The 15,765-nt window shown below is 38.2% G+C and overlaps 1 long non-coding RNA gene across 1 annotated transcript in view; it reads right to left on the minus strand.

Moving 5' to 3' along the window:
• LOC134754517 (uncharacterized) overlaps positions 1-1,690 on the minus strand; it is a 197,784-nt gene extending 196,094 nt beyond the window's left edge. The window contains exon 1 of the long non-coding RNA XR_010128923.1: positions 1,628-1,690. This is a non-coding gene — a long non-coding RNA (uncharacterized LOC134754517). The remainder of the gene's footprint in view (positions 1-1,627) is intronic.
• Positions 1,691-15,765: the final 14,075 nt, after the last annotated feature.

Below are 15,765 nucleotides of genomic sequence, written 5' to 3' on the forward strand. Positions count from 1 at the left end.
TTTAGATATCAGACATAGAGTTGAAACCGAAAAAAATTATATTAAACTCCAAATGTAAAACGTCTGTCATAGATTTTACACCTGTCGTCTTTGATTCATAAAATATAAGGCTTTTAACACACAAGGAGCGTAGATAGCTAATAAAATACACCATGAACTGGCTGTGTACTTGTGTCTTTTGGCACATTTTTCTAGCATTTTTAATAAATAAGTCGCAAACCAACGAGTGTGTACTCCTTTTGACTTTATCACAATGTAATAGAATTAATAATTGAACTGACGTGACAATATCTTGACGGTTTGGTTTAGTATCTGTAGTTTAGCAGAAAAAACCTTATGGGCAATGCTAAAAAAAAGAAAAATAATTTACTGTCAGGCCACGAAAGCCAGATAGCCCATGGACTTTACAGACTAACATAAAAATACAATAATTATAATCTTAAAAACAAAATGGCGCGACCCGCAGACCAGCAACATCCGGCTCCGCTGTGCCTGACACTCTTTGATAGAGATAGTCTTATTGCGATTCCTATAAGAGGAAAAAGAAAATAGTGCCATGCTTTGTCCTTATCACCGACCGGGTGGCATCATAGGTAGGAGGCGATGGCGAAATACCGATATCTAAAGGAGTAAAAGAGAAAAAATCCTATGCTGCCCAAATTTTATATGAATATTCTTTCTCTTACCCCCGGTCGCCGGGTGGCGCGTCTATAACTACTTGTATATACTATGTCTATGGCTGTGCCATACGAGGAGTCTTGCGTGCCGTCCTCTTTAACTAAACTGTAGATACTCCAAAACGTCATTCAACTATCTACGCTCCTTAACATCCCAGGTAGCAAAGTGACGCCAGCGACGTCATAATGACGTAATTATGGCGTCATAATGACGTCGCTGACGTCATAATGACGTATAAATGCTGTTAGGGATATTTGGATTTGCTAAATTAAGAGGATAGGTAAACTTAGTACTTATAATAGTTTTACTACGCAACGATTATTATTAAATAGCGTAAGAATAGGAAATTTGAATAGTATTTTCCGAAATTAACAAATCTATCTTCAGTAAATACGTCGTTATCTTCAGACAATGCTTAGTATACATATAAAATACAAGGGAAGAGTACAAAATGATACCGTTTGTCTATCGGAAATATCTTTGCAAAATGTTAGATACGTAGTGTTTTTGATGATTTTTTTTGCTTTGAGAAATGAGAAAGGACGTATTGGCTTGGCTCCTTTATACGATGGCCCAGCGAGATGGCCATGCGATGGTTGAGAGCACGCACTATGGAATGGCCCACATGTAGATGCGTACGCACCATTGCTGGCCTTTGATGTGCTGACGAAAAACCGAGACCGTGGCCATCCCATCACCATCCCGCCGTGCCATAAGCCATCTGACATCACTACCCTCTCTAAACCATTTTGATGAGAACTAATGCGTCGATAAAATTTTTGGCTGTTGCTAATAGTATTTTATACAATCGTGATATAAGCTTCTCTGTCGAGTACCGTGTGTAGGCAACGAAGCACGCTGGGTTGCCTAAGTAAGGTACGAGCTTGAAAAGCTTGATTGTATCACTAATGTATACAATACTTTTTCTACGAGTCATCTACAATAATACTTTTTTTACTATAAATCCTAAATAATTAATGAAAATTGGTAAGTATCTCAGTAGACAAAATTAGTCGCGCGTCGTGATTGGTAAAATTCTTTTACCTCATTATCGATGGCGCTTACGCCATTATAAACGATGCTCCGATATAAATACAACGCCGCGATGCTGTGCGACGTAAGCGCCATCGACAATAAGGTCCCTTTTCATAGTAAATGCCCCATATACTTGTGGGATCAGCACGTAAACAATAATTTGAAGTACAAAATAAGATTTTTGGCTAATAAAGTCGGAGTAACATTCTTTGAGTATCTTCATTTATACCGGAAAATGTTTTTACCATCTAAGAAAGATCACCGATCAGCCGTCATAGAAAATGATATGTCGGATTCCTCGGCTTAACTAAAATAAATAATCACTTTCTATTTTTGTCGCTTGATATAACACTTTAAGTTTTTCATTATTCCTTTTTGGTGTTCAGGTATTTACCATTATAATATTTTAAGGAGCAGGAGTGATCAAGTGATTCGTACTATACTGTATAAGTGTATAATATATTCTAAATACAAGCGCTCAATGTTAAGATGTTTAGATTTAAGGTATGACCGAAGCGCCAGCCAAAAGGGCATGGCGGTTTGACTGAAACTGGACTTTAGATCTGTTAGATTTGTGCCTTGAGCTTACGCACCGAGCTATGGCAATTTTTCGCCCAATCTGATTAAATTGTCAATAATTTAATCAGGACGCAAAAAATTAAAGAACATGGCTCGCCGAATCACTACGAAATTGTGTATTGGACTAGCGTCCATTGGCGTCAATCTCATCTATTAGCTAGATGAGATTGACGCCAATATTGTCAATTTGATCATGCCGTCTGGACGGGCTTTACCGCCATACATTGGACCTAGTCGCAAATCTGTACCACTTTGAATGAACTCCATTTATAAGGTTATAAACAAAAAACATGTAAATTACAATTTTAACAGACCTAAGTTCTGGCATTGGTGCAAGTCTATAATGGATTTTAGATTAAGGCCAGTGACTGGCATACCCTATTCGACAAGGTGAGAGCGACAATTCTGCCATAGCCAAGTGACAATCAATAGTGCCAATCTAATGAATGATGTGACTATCTTGTCGTCGCATCATTCTGATACCTTTTTTAGTTTTCTTTTTTGTAGGAAGTTTCTGTACGGTAGTACTATTATTTATTAACAAGTGAAACTTACTGTAAGTCGATATCGATAATATTATGACCCCAGGTGGCAAAGTGACGTCAGCGACGTCATAATGACGTCATTATAAAGTCGCTGACGTCATAATGACGTGTAAATGCTACCTGGGACGTAAGACAATTATGTAATTTTTAAACATTATAATAGCTTTAACTATAAATGTACTGAATTATTATTCGATGCCATTTTACTTATAAGCAGAATGACTAGAGTCAATGTCAGAGGTCAGATTTTTACATTTGCAATAAAAATAAATCAAAGAGGTCTGGTTTGCAAATAGATAATATTAATAAAGGAACTAACACTTTAATATGTGACGTTCTTAATCAAAAGGTACCACGTTGTTTGTATAGAGACAAGCAAATATAGTCTTCATTGTAAGCGACAAAGTGGTACCTTTTGATTGAGAACGTCACATTGTTTACTACACGGATGAGACATGTTATTATGATTTAATTGCTTATTATCGATATCGATGCCTCTTGAGTTATTTAATTAATCACTAGCACTAGTACGTTTTACCCCCCGAACAACGGGACTATGGTTGTCACTGTCATTTGTTTAAAGAAAGGACGCTTATCACGAGGAATTTTGTACATACACCCGCCTGTTCTTATCTTTATCTATCTCACGCGCGTAATTATATTGCTGGCGCTCATGTTGGCGGCAGTCAGTGACACTGTGCGATCGGGACAGGGATATAATTATGCGCGTGCGATAGAGATAGGAACAGGCAAGTAAATGTATGAAATTTCTTGGGCTTGTGTTCTTTATTAGGCGCCGCTCTGGCTTAAGTACCCTAGAAATAGAATAGTTTTTCCAACAATGGTGGGTAGCGAGCACTTAGTATATGCTTGTGTCCGAAGTCCGGTCCGGTGCGCCCACGGGAACGCACTTTGGCCACATATTGTATATCCCATTCGCTAGAATCTTCGTTTAGGCACTATCCCAAATAATGTTATGCCACAAATTATCTGAATTTTCGTTTGTCACGGAGGTTACTCCATTCTTGTACAAAAAGAACTTGTAAAATTTTATTGGGACTACTTGTTATAAAAATGTCGAAAAATACATCTGTGTTGTGTTATTCGTATATCCTTATTCCTGTTCCTTTTTAGGGTTCCGTATCCAAAGGGTAAAAACGGGGCCCTATAACTAAGACTCCGCTGTCTGTCTGTCTGTCTGTCTGTCCATCAGTCTGTCACCAGGCTGTATCTCATGAACCGTGATAGCTAGACAGTTGAAATTTTCACAGATGATGTATTTCTGTTGCCGCTATAATAACAATTAATAAAACAGAGTAAAATAAATATTTAAGTGGGGCTCCCATACAACAAACGTGATTTTTGTGCAGTTTTTTGCGTAGTGGTACGGAACCCTTAGTGCGCGAGTCCGACTCGCACTTGGCCGGTTTTTTTTATACAACGAAGGTGAAAAATAAGTTTTTGGCGAAAATTACATTTTTGCTACAAGCTTTTATTGCTGACTGTACTTTACTCACGAGACAATTCTAAATACCCGAAACAAAATTAGGTTGCGTTGTTTCATTACAGAGTTCTAATCGCCACCTCCTCAGCATCATCAGCAGCTCGATGGTACCATAATCATGGAGACTATATAAAGGAGCTAAATCTCTATGTATGAAAAGTGTCCATCAAAAAACAGTAATTAGGCGGCGCCACCATACACCGAAATCATAGAGTAACTTATACTAGAGCGGTACTGTCATAGTAAATTTTGTAACCCCAGTAAATTCACTGCCATCTGTCGACACACTTTAAAACTAAAAATGAAGATTTATAAAAATACGATAAAATGTCTTTAAATATAGATAAATGATTTTTTATTTTCATTAATTATTTTTATGATTTTGACCCATGTTCTGTCACTGATATGCGTTAAAATTGTTAAATAACAAACGAAACCGTCAACGCCATCTATACGACAGTTGGCCAAAACTAGTAGCGCCCTCTGAACGAGAATCAAATTTTCTTGATTTGCGAGGCACGTTTTTTCCTTAGACTGTATCCATCTATTACGGAGTTATATCTATCTTTGACCGAAATACTACCAAAAACAACCTACGTAATTTGGTCGGGTTATTTGTTGCCTTATATGGTTCATGTTATACTCATGTCCCAGAGCCTAACTAGCGCCACCGGAGAGATTAGGATCTATTATTTAAAGCTGAAAGTGGTCACTTTTGCAACAATTCTGCCATAAGAGACCACCATACCATCCATAAAGAAATTGTACGTAACTGTCACAGTATTACAATTATTAACTGTCACATTTTTGACGTAAAATGCTTAAACATGGCAACAATTTGTTAATTTAATAGAGTTAGACGAGTTATATCTATCTTTGGTTAGACCAAGAAAACTGCAACGATTTTCATAGCGCACGCAGTGCAAGTGTTATTTATACGTCCTAATTTCATAGAAGTTTGACATTTAAAATAACACTTGCACTGCGTGTGCTATCAAAATCGCTGCATTAGAATATTTTTACAGGATTTTCAATTGTGGCTGAATGCCGATGGGTCTGTGCCTCCGATGCCTAAACTGCCAAGAAATTTCTAAATGGCGGACGAATGTTTGAAATGTCACTGTATTTAAGAATTATTTTGCTTAAAATTTAGTTTTTTCTTCATAAGTGTGATGAAAAACATTGTGTGTAACTCCGGGGGTAATAATATTGCAAATTCGAGTCTTTAATGCATTCCAGCCTACGGCTGTCGTGCATCTAAAGACCTCATTTGCAAAATTACACACCCCCTTTCGACATATGAAATTATTTTAAAATGGGTCACTCACGTACCAATTATTAGGTCGAATAGCTCGATATGTTTCGATCCAATTTACGAGGATCAGACTTACACACCATTTCGACATATGCACGAAAAGTGCGAGAAAGTAGCACCATATGTACTGTAAATGTAAGCGCCCATTTATATTATTCCCATCTGTGCCTATGATTATTTTAGGTTGTTACAATACAAGTGACATCTATGAGTCACAGTACACACTACAATATCACTCCAGAAGCGTTGAACTCTAACATGAATACCAAGAACTTAAAGCACCATCTGTTATTAACATACAAAAACCAAACTACAGCAAGTAAATGTAGATGGCGCCACCATAAAGATTCTTCAAAGCTGGAGCCGATTGCATAATCTTATAAGTTATTATTAATTATTATGTTATCGGCCCCAGGTATTTCCAATTTCCAACTTTTTAGGGTTCCGTACTAAGACTCCGCTGTCTGTCCGTCTGTCATCATGCTGTATCTCATGAACCGTGATAGCTAGACAGTTTAAATTTTCACAAATACTAAAAACAGTATAAAATTAATATTTAAGCGGGGCTCCCATACAACAAACGTGATTTTTTTGCTGTTTTTTTGCGTATTAGTACGGGACCCTTCGTGCGCTAGTCCAACTCGTTTTCCTTTCTTTGCCAACAAACGTTACTTGTGCGCAGCGACCGAATATAAATATATAGACGAATCTCTTAGTACCCTCATGTTTGATTTCAAAAAACAGTCCACGTGAGTGAAACTTATCTACACACGTATCACTGATAGTTAGGTTTGCCACCTTTTTTCTATACACATATAGTATTTTTGTCAAAATATTGAAAAAATATAGTATTCACTAGTAAATTTGAAAAAAAAATAAGACGCCGATTTGAGACGAATTAAAAATCCAAGTCGCATACGATGCGATATCGGTGACATTTGTATACCCTATTCTTGAGTGATGAAAATATAGTATTTTTCGTACTATATTGTTTTTGTATAATATATAGTACAAGTGACTAAAATATAGTACGATACTATATATTATAGTATGGGTGGCAACCCTATTGACAGTTATCCGTTGTCCAAAACTTTTACAGCTTTGAAGATTACATCCATACACAATTTCCCGCTATAAAAAAGTTGTGATTGATCACTAAAAGTATTGATTGGCTTTAAATTCTAAATAACAAACTTCTTGCGCGTTATTACTAACTGTATTTAAGGAGTCTTTTCAAAAGGGTTTATTTCTCTATGAAAACCAAAAATAAGCCTTGTGCGTCTTTTCACAAAGCTTATTTTTGTATGGTTTTCATAGAGAAATAAACCCTTTTGTAAAGACACTCCTCATTTAATGTTGTTAAGCTACGCGCAGTACTTACAGTTGAGTTGCTCGCAGCATACAGGTGGGGTAATTTTTGAGCTCGTCCGAATTCTAAATTACTTAGTTCTAGTTCGTTGCGTTCAGTTCACGCCTGGCATTGGCTAAAACTAGTTTACCTTTACTAACTAAACATAATACAAATCAGATTGATTGCAGCCGAGCTTTCAACCAGTACGTAACTTTTTTAAAGCTCGTTCAGTTAGACTTGCAATTAATATTGGCAAAATAGCTTAAATACACGTCAAATCAAGGAAACCTTTTAAATAAATACCCGGACGGAGGTACATAATATTCGGTTATACGGTGCATTATATTGCTGCTTTATTGTTTTGTGCTAAAATAAATTATTGAAAACAACCACAAAATGCCAAACCCCTTTTTTGCAAATACGCAATAAAATTAAAAATGAGTGAAAAGTTTGTGCTACATACAAGGTTGAGGACCCCTCCTAGTCTAAACATACCTGGATATCCACATGTCCAGCGTTAGATTTTCGATTTACTTTCATAGTAGATTGTGTCACAAGGGAGTAAAATGACATATTTTCGGCGAGAGCGTACATTGAATCCTAAACGAAGCGAAGGATTCTATAATAGAAGTCCGAGAGTAGCGAGGGATTCTAAAGAAGAATCCTGAGAGTAGTGAGGGATACCAGTGTGTTACGCTCAAGTTGTGTAGGTATATATGTTGAGGCGTATCGTTCTTAAGGAATTTCACTAAAGTAAGTTTTATCACTAAAGTACCAAGTAACAAGGCGTAAGTTTTACATTAATTTCGGAATATGATGAAAAGTTTGGGAGTGCGTACACAGCGAAGGTGGATATTTAGAAAATGTGATTTTCACAAAATGAAATATGCATTCATCTTTTTTTCCTTAAAAATAATTGTTTTATCCAAATACTCCCTAACAATCCATACTAATATTATAAATGCGAAAGTGTGTATGTCTGTCTGTTACCTCTTCACGCTTAAACCGCTAAACCGATTGTTGAAATTTGGTATACAGATAGTTTGAGTCCCGGGGAAGGACATAGGATACTTTTTATCCCAGAACTCACCCCTTAAGGGGGTGAAAATGGGGGGAATCAATAACCGCTGAACCGATTTAGATGAAACTTGGTATAGGGATAGTTTAAGCTGTGGGGAAGGATATAGAATAATTTTTATCCCCGAAATCACTCAAGGAGTGTAAAAAATGGGGTGGAAATTTATGGAGTGGACCATTTTGGGGGTGCAAAAAAAGTATGGATTTAAAAGCAGATTTGTTTAAAAATTAAGGTACCCAAAGGTAAATACGACAAAACCGCTAAACGATTTTGATATAATTAGGTAAGTAATGAGATAGTTTGAGCCCCAAGGAAGGACCAGGAAAGTTTTTATTACGGAAATCATCATTCCTCGCAGATGAAGTCGCGGGTAAGTGAATTTATAGTAAAATTTCACTGTCGCTGATATGTTGCCTTGCTGTTGTTGTTTAAGTATTGGACATAAGTAATTTGTAATAGCTGATGTTTTTAATTTAACTTATATCATGCTATTCATGATTCTAGTATTGTATAAGAACTAGAATACAACACAACAAAATATCGTAATATGCTTTCCGGTATATGTATGTATGCACCTATTTAAAAAAAAAACTAGGATTTTTATGAAAAATCTAGACAAAGTTTTGAACATGTATTAAAAGTAAACAAAAAATTAAACTGAAAGTAAGGTAAGTTTCATGGGTATTGGATTCTTTCTCTTGAAATTATGGTCAATCTAGTCTAGAAGAACACCATCGTGAAACTGTATGTAATTTCTCCAGTACTATTTCCCTATGGCCGAAAGCGAAGATAGTGGAACATTTTGTGGAAGCGTATTAGAGCTGAAGGGTCTAAGGTCTGTTTATAATATATTTGCATCCTTTTTCTTTAAAACAACTACCGCTAGATTTTTTTATATAAGGCCTTATTTTCAGTGTCTTAGACGCGTGTAATTTAACACGTTAGGCGATGCGGTCCGTAAATCCTAAATTTCGACCCAGGGCTGTAATGAACGTAAGAAATTAGGTAGAAGTTTTATTTGTTTCCCTTTTTTTCTTCACAAGTGTGATGAAAAACATTGTGTGTGTCACTAGCGGTACGGTACAGGAATTATGCACTCGTTCAAATTGACACTCGCTGGTAAATTATTGTTTACCGCCCTTAATACACAATCAGGCGTGGCTCACTCCGCGATTTCGTCGCGTCGCTACAAGTACATGCGGCCCACACCAATTTTGGTGTCTAGCCATAGTAGTTGCCGCGCACCGCTGCTCGCGCTTGCGCCACCTACAGTCATATCTGTCGTAATAGACACGTTTTGTTAGAAAGTGAACCTTCTATACCAAGTACTATTATTTATTCTGTGACACAAGACACAATGTACGATTGGGAATGTTGGCTTATAAAGATGTTGGTGAACTCGGTTGTACAGTCGCCATCAGATATATCGGAGCGGCCAAGGTGCTCACAAATATCTGAACACCCCTATATTGTCAAGGCGCTAGGTGCGTGTTCAGATATTTTTGAGCACCTCTGCCGCTCCAATATATCTGATGGCGACTGTACAGCAACACTTGAGTCTTGACCGTCGCTGGACATTAAAGCACAGAATAAATAATAGTACTCGTTACAGAACAAACTGCTGTCAGTGCCAGAGGAGCACAAGGGCCGTATTGCATAATAAACTACAAGTAATATTACAAGCGGAACTTTAACTAATATTAGTTCATATTAGTTATAGTTTATTATGCAACTCGGCCTAGGTTGGACAACTTGTCTGCGCGTGTTTCTCACACCGTGACGTCACGCGCTCCGATTTGCGTTTGCAGTCACGTGATGCTGGGCATTACTTTAAATACTTTTAATTATATTTAATTAATTTATTAAGCATATTTACACTTACAAAATATGATTTTCAGCATTTTAATATTCCCTGCTATGGTAAAAACAACATTTTATATATTCGCGATTCATGTCAACATACCTATTTTGTAAACATTATTAAAGTAACTAGTGTAGCTAAAGGTCCGTAGCAAATTCATAGAATGTGAACAATAGGAGTCTGCGCCCACGGCCTGTCAAACAAATTGGGGCCCCTTTAATACGTAGGGCTAAGTGGGGCCCTGTGCCCTGTAGTTACCCCGTGTGAGTACAATAACTAGAGGTGACCCTGTCACTGAAAGTGGAGACTTTTTGACGTTATTCATAAACGTTAGGCAAATCTAATAAAACGTTGATAATTAAAATAAAATAAAATATCTGTTTCGGAATGTTCAAAATTCCATACAATATTATTAGTACCATCGTTATAGCTAAGTGTTAGCAAATACATTAAAATCAGATCAAAACATAATAAAATAATTGTTCGATGTACTCCTCAATTGGGCAGCGTTCGGGAAGCTCCACAGTATCTTTTCGTCCAAATTGCCGCAGTGTCTTAAGTCAAAAGTCTTTGACCAGTGTGTGTTGCCAGTGATGACATACGGATCTGAGACGTGGGCGCTAAAGATGGGCCTCATAAGAAGGCTCAAGGCCACGCAAAGGGCAATGGAGAGAGCTATGCTCGGGGTTTCTCTGCGTGATGATGATATCCGCAGTAGAACTAGGGTCACCGACATATCTCGCAGAATTGCAAACCTTAAGTGGCAGTGGGCGGGGCACATTGCTCGCAGAACTGATGGCCGGTGGGGCCGGATGGTTCTGGAGTGGCGTCCGCGTACCGGAAGACGAACTGCCGGTAGGCCTCCAACGAGATGGAGCGACGACCTGGTGAAGGTCGCGGGAATTCGGTGGATGCGAGCGGCACAGGATCGGTCGGAGTGGCGAGCCTTGGGGGAGGCATAATATGTCCAGCAGTGGACGTCTATCGGCTGACATGATGATGATGACTCCTCAATTAAGCTCTTCTGATGAAGAATGAAGGAACTCCAGGGTAGTACTAATCTTCTTTTAATTAACTTAATAACTAATAGGTACAAGTAACGTTTAGGCGGTACTCGATATATCTATATAAAATAATTGATATATGTAGCCGCTTCGGCTGTACGGTGCAGTCTAAATGTAGGTACGCGGAACGGGGAGCCGTGACGTATGTGTGTGACGTCATGTGTCGTCAACTGGTCTTCGCTGGTACTTATGTTGCGACTTAAACAAAACTTTAACAGAGGTTCGTTGTACAGGTTATTATCTCGGAAACTTACGTATTTGTCATCCTACTTCAGTCAACCTCAGTAGGTACTTTTACTGAGACTGACTGAACGTAACACGTTCGTGTGTTTCCGTGAAAATACGACGGTAAAGGATCTGGGGGCATGGTAGTGCCCCCGCCAAGACGAGCCAAGCGAAGCGTAAAGGATGACTCACGTTAGACCGGGGCGTGACCGGGCCGGAGCTTCCGGCGCGTTGTTTTCTATGGAAAGCATTACGTCATGACCGGGGCTCGGGAGTGCGACGGTGCGGGCACGGTACGGGCCCGGGCCGGTAATGCTATGTGCAAAGGCCTGACATCCCGGGGCCTCCTGACAAGCCATTGCTCTTGGGGTGGTATTTCACTTGTTGAAGATCTGTGTCCAACGTGCATTGCGTCTCACTCTCTCATTAAGCAAAATGTGAAACACAAATACACGTTGGACCAAGATTGGACAGATGGAATACCACCCTTCACAATATGCATGCCCGGGTGTGTCGGAATATATTTGCCAAAATAAAAAGGTTGCAAAACGTCATAAATTTGTTTCTTAAATATGATGGTTTAGCTAATTCGTTAATTGGTCGGTTTATGTTCATGACATCCCGGGGCCTCCTGACAAGCCAGAGACTCAGTTCTTCTCTTGGGGTGGTATTCCACTGTTCAAGATCAGTGTCCAATGTGCATTGCGTCTCACTCTCTCATTAAGCAAAATGTGAAACGCAAATACACGTTGGACCAAGATTGGACAGATGGAATACCACCCTTCGCAATATGCATGCCCGGGTGTGTCGGAATATATTTGCCAAAATAAGAAGGTTGCAAAACGTCATAAATTTGTTTCTTAAATATGATGGTTTAGCTAATTCGTTACTTGGTCGGTTTATGTTACTTGGCGCAAAGAGAAGTTAATCAACAATGACTTTCAATCTCTTTAAAAAAGCACATTACCATAATCTATTTTAGTCACACTGGCTCTACATTTTACTTCAGATAGTTGATAGCGCCAGACAGCCAGTTGCCTAAGAATTTTTTTGCCAATTTTAATACTTCCGTTCATTTTTTGACTTAATTGTATTGAAATAAAAAATGTTTTCAAGAAGCAGAGTTTTAAGAAGTAAAGACTGCCGTTTCAAACATATACCTAGTTGGAATATCATATTACAGACAATGAAATAAATTATATAATAAGTATACATGTCGTTACGTAAGATTTATTACAAGCGATTTAGCTAAGTATTAATTTGACTCTTACGTAATAAATATTTAAAATAAGGGAAAATTCCTATTTAAAATACCTTACATTTACAACAAAAAACTAATTCATAAATACCTATAAATATTTTCCAAACAACGCTGTCATCCGTTAAGATTCATGCAGTCTTTATTATTTACTTTTCCATGTTAGGTGTTGCTACATGAAAGCTAAGTCCCAACACGGGCGACTCGGATGTATACGTCAAAATTATATAGGTTAGATAATGTCTTGATTTATTTTGTGAAATATGGAGGTGTTGCTGAAATGTAATTTAGTCGGATTATATTAAATGAGATGCCTATTGATGTTACTGCTTGTAAAAATAATTCAATAATGAGCATGTAGGTTAATAGGGAATATTACACAAAACTTTGCGTAGCGAGCGTCACTAGCACAATAAAAAAATCGGTTTCTGCCTCTCTATCACTCTTGCCTATTCAATCGATAGAGAGGCAGATAAAGAAATTTAGATTTTCGCGGTTCGCGGTAGGCCACTTGTAAACAGACCTGAGAAACAAACCGCCTTGATCATAGACATAGTATAATATACAAGTAGTTATAAACGCGCTACCCAGCGACCGGGGGTAAAAGAAAGAATATTCATATAAAATTTGGCAGCATAGGATTTTTTCTCTTTCACTCTTATAAATTCGGTATTTCTCCATCGCCTCCTATATATGATGCTACCCAGTCGGTGATAGGGACAAAGCATTGCACTATTTTCTCTTTCCTCTTATAGGAATCGCACTATCTTTCTCTATCATAGAGTGTCAGTGGGCCTTGATGTATAATGTCAGTGAAAACTTGTCAAAAAACTGTTGAAGGCCTAGTATGTATAAGTTACTTTAAGAGTTAGTATTGTGCACCAGTGCTGCACTCTGGCGGCAGAACATTGCAGTTATACTTCCTATTAAAATGCCTGCCTGCAAAGAGTACAAACATCATATTATTTCATTGTATTACTCATAAAGGGATATTTATTGCTAACTGCGTGTATTATACACCATAGCGTGTAAGTAACGTATACATACTATGCCTTAAACAGTTTTTGACAAGGTAATTTGTTAACAGATGGCCTACCGCGAACCGCAATAATCGAAATTTTGTTATCTGCCTCTCTGTCGATCGAATATGCAAGAATGATATACAGGCAGACCGAAATTTCGATTGTCGTGTTACGCCGGTTACGCGGTAGGCCCTGTGATTGTGCTAGTGACGCCCTCTACCTATGCAGAGTTTTGCCTATTTTCTGTCTAAAATTACCCAAAGGCACTAACTACTGAAATAATACAATAGTACTCTTCGTATATTTTATTGTTCTTTTTTAATATTAATGACTAAGACGTGGAACGCGTAATTTCCTTAGGGGAGCCGCCAGACATCCAAAATAAAAATTTCATCTATGTGTGCCTCTCCTCCGCACAGATATATATAAGATCGATAGAGAGGCAAATAAATGAACAAATGAAGTGGTTCGCGGTTATAGCCCTGACTGTGAAGTATGAAACCAGGCATACTGCATGTGTAACAATATTAAACTACAATTCTGCCATGGAGTATGCTCTACAGCTGAAACATAAGAAAGCGTACAACGAAACTAGTGATAAATATAGATATTTTTTAAACTAGTCTAGAATTGTAAAGAGTCTCTGCGGAAAGAGAAGAGTCGTGGAATGTATAGGTCCCAATACATTCCACAACTCTTTTCTTTCCGAACAGACTAGACATTATATAGATATTTCCTATATATTCATTAAAGCTAAGGTGGTTCTGCTGTGGAGCATGAGTAGCATGACACGAATCCCCTAGCCTGATCCTCTAGGGATCCTGGTGAATTTGGGGCCTGAACCCTCAAGCCGTAAAGCTGCAGCGTTTACATTACGGCAAACATATATAATTGTTAAAGGTTTTCTTGTTGTTCAAACCGCGAGTTCTCAGTCCGGTCCGGGGCGAACTACTAGTTATATATCAAACAACAAAGAATAAACATTTATTGAATATATCCTGCTTAGACGTGGCTGCTACGGTCTTCAGGATTTGATTTGCCATGTGATCATCGCTTTCCGGTTGCAACTTGATGCCATCGAGGAATATCCATGGTACATATATGAAAAAAAAAACGTTTATTATACCATTCATTGTACCTATCACAATACCTAATACTACTAGAGGGCACCTGTAACATTATTTTGGCTATCTGGTTGTCTATATCAGGCATTCTCAAAGTGTGCTCCGCGGACCCCTAGGGCTCCGCAAAGCCTCTGTTGGGGCTCCGTGAGAATACTTGTAATAATAAGAAAAAAAACAGTTTTTCTATAGGTATATCTGGTCCATAGTGACGAACGAAAATTTTAATTTGGGGCTCAAATATATCCTGCTTAATCGGTTCAGTAGTTTCGGAGAAAATAGGCTGTGACAGACGGATAGACAGACAGACAGACACACGCACGAGTGATCCTATAAGGGTTGCGTTTTTTCCTTTTGAGGGAACGGAACCCTAAAAAATAACTTCTACTTAACATAGCGCTGTTTCTTTGTAAAAAATAATATTTAATGTATCTACCAATCCTATGATACGACCTCTGTTCATGGGCTCTGCTTGTTTGCCTCCTATATTTAAAAAAACCGGCAAAGTGCGAGTCGGACTCGCGCACCGAGGGTTCCGTACTTTTTAGTATTTGTAGTTATAGCGGCAACAGAAATACATCATCTGTGAAAATTTCAACTGTCTAGCTATCACGGTTAATGAGATACAGTCTGGTGACAGACAGACGGACAGACGGACAGCGGAGTCTTAGTAATAGGGTTCCGTTTTTACCCTTTGGGTACGGAACCCTAAAAAGGGGCAAATGCGAGTGGGACTCGCCCACCAAGGGTTCCATACAAAAGTATCTTTTTTTTACGTTAACTTAGAAGTTTGATTTTTTCACTGTCAAGGGGCTATATAGACCTGAGTAGGTATATGATTTTAATTTCAAGTATATTCCTCCACGCGTTCACAGACACACTCAGACAGATAGACGGACGGACGGATGGACAACAAAGTGATCCTATTAGGGTTCCGTTTTTTTCCTTTTGAGGTACCGAACCCTAAAAAATAACTTCTTCTAACATAGCGCTGTTTCTTTGGACATACTTGTATGGTAATATTTGATTTACTCCGCTTCTTACTTATTTCAGTTCCTTTTACATTCTTATATATAGTCCTCCATATCGTGTCCGACAACGGCGACCTTTACAATTTCCTTTGATGAGC

Source organism: Cydia strobilella, chromosome Z (genome assembly GCF_947568885.1).
Source record: "Cydia strobilella chromosome Z, ilCydStro3.1, whole genome shotgun sequence".
In the NCBI taxonomy this organism is placed as follows: Eukaryota; Metazoa; Arthropoda; class Insecta; order Lepidoptera; family Tortricidae; genus Cydia; species Cydia strobilella.